A 6,172-nucleotide genomic window follows, 5' to 3' on the forward strand; every position below is an offset into this window, starting at 1 on the left:
AAAGGTCCAATCATGTTATATTCACATTCACATTATCATGGAATGTCTTATCCTGGGTTTTAATCTAACATTTATTGAGTGCATAGTATACACCAAACAAGGTGCTAACTGCTTTAATAACATCAGCTCCTTAATCCTCACAGCAACTCTATGGGATAACTATTATTATTTGCAGTTTTTAGATAAGAAACTGAGCTTCAGAGAAGTTAATTAAATTACCCAAAGTCACGAATGATGACAAAGTCAGAATTCAGTCCAGACTTCTAGCCTCCTATGACTGATTAAACACTTTGATTTTGTCTCCCTGCAAAGTAAAGGAAAGTCAACCTCAGTCTTTGGAGATGGGAAGACTGGAGCAGTGAGGACTGGAGTGGGAAAAGAATCCTAGGAATAAGACATGAAGTCTTGCATTTATAATTGTTCAAGGATTCCCTAGAAGTAAGAAAAACATATTTTATGGTGTTGGGCTAAATGGTGGCCCTCTCCAAAATATATATCATATCCTAATATCCAGAACCTTTGAATGTGACCTTATTTAGGAAAAGGAACTTTGCAGATATAATTAAGTTAATGATCTTGAGATGAGGAGATCAGCCTAGATTATCTGGGGAGACCCTAAATCCAAATGACAGTGTCCTAATAAGAAAAAGACAGAGGGAGATTTGAGACAGACAGAACAGGAGAAGACACACAGAGGAGAAGGTAATGTGAAGGCAGAACAGACAGAGATGAAGCCACAAGCCAAGGAATGCCACCAGCTGCCAGAAGCTGGAAGAGGCAAGGAATGGATTCACTCCTAGAGCCTCCAGAGGGAGTGCATCTCTGCCAACACCTTGATTTCAGATTTCTGGCTTCCAGAGTTGTGGGAGAATAAGTTTCTGTTGTTTTAAACAACCAAGTCTGTGGCAATTGGTTACGGCAGCCATGTATTAGGAAACTAATACACCTGCACAGATACATCGCTACAATAATTCTCCCCTCTCTCCTTTATCATCAATTTTTCCCTCTCTTCTGGGACATTCTTATCAGCATACAAGCATATTATTTCTTCCATCTTGGAAAGAAGAAAAAATTCTCTTGACTTCACTTACATCTCCAGCTGCTACACTGTTTCTTTGCTCTCCTTTATAGCAAATTCCTTGAAAGAGTTTCTTGTTGTCATAGTCTCAATTCTTCTCCATTTTTTAATTTTTTAATTTTTATTTTTTTTTCCTTTTTGTCTTTTTTCGTGTCCGGCAACAGACCGCAACCCTCAGTGTCGCACCCGTGCCTCGCTCAGCCAGTGAGCGGCTGGTCTGTATGTGGGATCTGAACCCTCGGCGGGAGCGCCACCAAGCGGCACACTGTAGCAGTGCGCCACTGGGCCGGCCCCTCTTCTCCATTTTTTAGAAACCCATTCTGTTCAGGCTTTATTCAGACCACTCCACCCAAACAGCTCCTGTCAAGGTCACCATTGACCTCTACATTGCCACATTGAGAGGTCCATTCTCAGTTTTCCTTTTACTTCTCAGCAGCATTTGACACAACCTCTGCCACCTTTTTCCTGGAAACATTTTCTTCACTTGGCTTCTAGGAAACTGCACTCTATACTAACTCCTGTAGTGATGTCATCTAATCTCAAGGCTTTAAACACCATCTGTACCCAGATAACTCCAAATTTATACCTCCAGCCCAGACTTTCCCCTCTAGACTCATGTAAACAAACTTCCTACTTGACACTGACATTTGGATGTTTAATAGGGACCTCTACCTTATTTTGCCCCAAACTGAACTGCTGGTCTTCTCCCGAGCTCCATCTTCCACAGTCTCCTAGATTTCAGTTGCTCAGGCCAAAAATCTTGTAATCATCTTTGACTTCTCCCTTTTTTTCCACCTGACATCCAATCCATCAGGAAGTCCTGTTGGTTCTACCTTCAAAATATAATCCAGAACCTACTTTTTATTGCCCTCACTGCTACCAACCTAGTCCAAACCACTACCATCTCTCCTGGATTCCTTCAAGAGCCTCCTAAATTCTTGCTTGCTCTCCTGTTCTCTCTCACCCCCCACGCCAGTCGATTGCCAACACAGGAGCCAATGATCTTGTAAAATGTGTCCTATCATGGCCTTCCTCTGTTCAAAAACTTCAATGGTTCTGTTTCTCCCAGAATATAATCAAAGCCTTTACAATGGCCCGTGAGACCTATGTGGTCTCTTCCCCTGATCTCACTGACTTCCATTTACAATGGTCTCCTTGCTGTTCTTCAAACACACAAGGGATGCTCTCACCTCAGAAATTTTGCACTGACTGTTCCCTTTGCTTGGGATGCTCTTCCTCCACATATCCTTATGGCTCTTCTCCTACCTCCTCAGTGAGGGCTCCTTGAATCATCTCATTTAATGCTTCCATTTCTCTTCCCCTGGCACTGCCACTGCCCTTTACCCTGTGCCTTGGATTGAGTGTCCCCCCAAAGCTTGACCCTCACTGTCACAATGTTAAGAGGGTGGGAAATCCTATTACGGTAATTGAAAGGTGGGGCTTGAGAGGTGATTAGATTCTAGGACCATGCCATAGTGAATGGATTAAAAATGGTGGTCATGGGCTGTTTGGAGGGCTTTAAAAGGAGAGTGAATGAGGAGGTTAGTTTGTTCCCTCTGCTCCACCATTTTCGCAATGTGAGACGCAGCTGTCACGGTTGCCACCACCATGGCTCTCACCAGATGTGTTCCCTGGACTCTGGACTTTCCAGCCTCCAAAACTGTAAGCAATAAATTTCATTTTCATTATAAATCACCCAGTTCCAGGTATTTTTATTATAAGCAACAGAAGCGGGCTAACACACCCTGCTCCATTTTTTTATGTTTAGCACATTTTAATACATTCTTTTTTTTTTTTTTTTTTTGTCTTTTTGTCTTTTTTTGTGACTGGCAACGGATCGCAACCCTCAGTGTTGCGCCCGGAGCGGACCGGGACCGGCTACGGGATCGCAACCCTCGGTGTTGCTCCCACACCTCGCTCAGCCAATGAGCGGGAACTGGTCTGTATGTGGGATCCGAACCCTCGGCGGGAGCGCCGCCGCACTTCCCAAGCGGCGCACTGTAGCAGTGCGCCCCCGGGCTGGCCCTTAATACATTCTATAATTCATTTATTTATCATTTATTTTCTGTCTCCTGTATATTGGTAGTATTATTCCCAGATGTATACTAAGCACAATGTCTAGAACATAGAAGTTGCTCAATAAATATGTGTATTTGTTGACTGGATCAATCCTTCAGGATCTAACCAGAGATCAATATGAAAGTGTACTAAAGTGTACTTGCTGATGTTTCTTATTGTTTTGCTGTGGGGTGGAGAGTGTAGTAATTTATCTTTTTCATATCAAAGTTAAAAGATCTTGAGAATATGTCTTGTACATCCTTAACTTCCCTTCCGCAGCCCATTATGAAGTGGCTATCCATCAAAACCTTGCTAGATAGATTCTATTTGTTTTCAATGTATATGATATTATTCTTGGGGTAATGAGTGTCCTATATTATTTTCTGATTATGGTATATCTGTTCATATTGATTTATTTTGTCATAAAACTACTTCTTATCTCCAAGTTCTAGGACTCCCTGTTTCATTGGATGACTGTTGACAACCAGATAAACCTCAGGCTTTCATGGACTTTGAGCTTATCTAATCCTCTTTCTTCCCTAAAGAGTCTTAATCACAGTTCATCCTGATGGAAAAATACCTCTGCTATTCTATAGTTGCTCTTACCTAAATCTTTTCAAACTTACAGGCCTGTCTGAGTTTCTGGTATGTGATATTTTAAGTGTAGCCAACATGATCTTACTTGCCTGTTTCCTAGTGCTGTCTGTGCATGTTTGGTTTTGTTTTCCCCTGAGGCAAGGATTCTTCACCCAGGGTCCCTGGAAGTTCAAAGGTGGGCATCAGGAAGCATATACATTAGGGTGTACTAAACTGAAAGAATGAATAAAACCCTAAAATGTACTACTTCAATACAACAGTTTATTTTTTGTTCAAATAACATCTAGAGTGATTCTACATTAGTACAGGAGACCTGTTCCATACACTCTTTCTAGGACTTGGGCAAATCATGGCTCTGTCATCTTAGCTCACCACAGCATGGTCATCCTAATTAAGGGATGGGAAAAAAAGTATGGAGGAACATCCAAGATTTTATGAGACAGAACTGGCAGGGGCACACATCACTTCTGCTCATATTTCCACACTTACCTGCAAGGGAGATTAGCAAACATAGTCTAGATGAGCAACCAGGAGGAGAGACTAAATGCTAGGTACTCAGCTAGCATTTTCTGCCATAGAAGTTCTGAGAAACAGGTACACACACAAAATATACCTTTCATACCATTCATTTTGTGTTATTTTTTAAATGTTTTATAAAGAGATGAGCAACCAGGAGGAGAGACTAAATGCTAGGTACTCAGCTAGCATTTTCTGCCATAGAGGTTCTGAGAAACAGGTACACACACAAAATATACCTTTCATACCATTCATTTTGTGTTATTTTTTAAATGTTTTATAAAGAAAAATTGCTTTATTAGTTTAACTTATAAAATTATAGTTTTATTTCATTTCACTAGAAGGATGAGGTTATACGAATGACCTGGCTGGGCCATGTGACTATTTGGAACGGAGATTGGGGCCTGTTACCAAGGGAGGATATCACTATATATGGTCAGGCAAGGTATAAGCATCATCATACTATGTTATGACATCTGAAATAATTACTTGATAAGAACTGGGAAAAACCTGTTGTGGGGGATATGCTAGCACTCTGCCCAGATCCCCTGTAGCCTTACAGCTGTAGTGCAGGCAGCACCTGCATCTCTTTTGCTGACTACATCTTCTGGCTACTGAAGCCTGCTCAGTTCAGCGCAATGGCCTGGAAGTTCTGGGGAATTGAAGATCTTGTTCCAGAAGTCCCTGTTCCCTGTCCCTTCAGGCAAAATATGTTCTGTGCTGGCTCCCAGATTTTCTTCACGTGATTAAGCTCCAGTTATTTTTGTTTGATAAAAGCCCTTCATTGGCTGCCTTCCTTTCCTGTCTCATTTCTCTGCTCCCCTGCCCATGGAATCACTCCCAAATAAATTGCTTGCATATATCAGAGGCTACTTTTGGGGGGAATCTAAACTAAGACACCTATCCTGCCATTGTTATTATGCATATTGGTCAGTGTTTAGCTTAGCACTAGCCTGGGCTGGAAACTGTCAAAGCAAAGCAAAGAGCTTCCAAGGAAACTTATTAGACATTCTGTGACTATGTCACACTGGGAGATGAGGTGAGAAGAGGCAGGGTCAGCTGTTTCTGTGCTGCAAAGTCTGTGAGAAAAACAAAAGTAACAATCTTGCACTGCTCAGCACCAGCAAGTAGAATGTTTTCCTCCTAGTGTTACTAAATTTATCACATTTAGTAAATTAAAGTGGTTAACCCAACATGAATAGATTCCTGTTTCTCTGACTGGGCTTTAGGAATAAATAAGCCAATAAGAAACAACTTCCATGCTGGGTATAACAGCTTCGCAACAATTAAACTGACTTAGCTAAGGGCATGTGGCAGGGGGAATACATTTTACTTTTTCCTCCAAAACCCATCCTACATGGACCAACTGAATTGAAGACTCAGCAGCATCAGGCTCTTAAAGGAAGGTACCAGGCCTATTTGTTAGCTGAGTTGACAAAGAAGGACTTCAGGAATGAGAACAAAGTGCTAGTGCCTTTCATTTTATTTGAATCACTGAATGTGACAGGACACAAAAACTACCCCATCTAACATGGATCACGTTTTTGCCAACAGAAGCACAAAGCCAACAACAAAGTGCAGGAACCTGTGTCTGACCATCCTGGACACGCTGCAGAGAGGGTGGATCTTTTACCTGACAAGAACTCAAACTTGACTTTACTTTCATCCAGAAACCTCGTCTGAAGCATCCTTCAAATTTGCATATCCCAGTGCCAAGCAGAAGAAATGACACACAATTTGATGAAACTTGATGAAGTCATTGTTTCCTTCCCCAGGACCCCCCACCCCCTTTTCAAAAATTTGTCAGGTACGTTAAACAAAATTTCAACAATTTTAGTTTAAAAATCAGATTGGCTTTTATTAGCAATTCAGGAATCAGACAGCATCTCATTTAAAGAATAGATAAGCACACTGCTGGGCCTG

Source organism: Galeopterus variegatus, unplaced genomic scaffold, assembly GCF_000696425.1.
Source record: "Galeopterus variegatus unplaced genomic scaffold, G_variegatus-3.0.2 Scaffold675, whole genome shotgun sequence".
Lineage (NCBI taxonomy): Eukaryota > Metazoa > Chordata > Mammalia > Dermoptera > Cynocephalidae > Galeopterus > Galeopterus variegatus.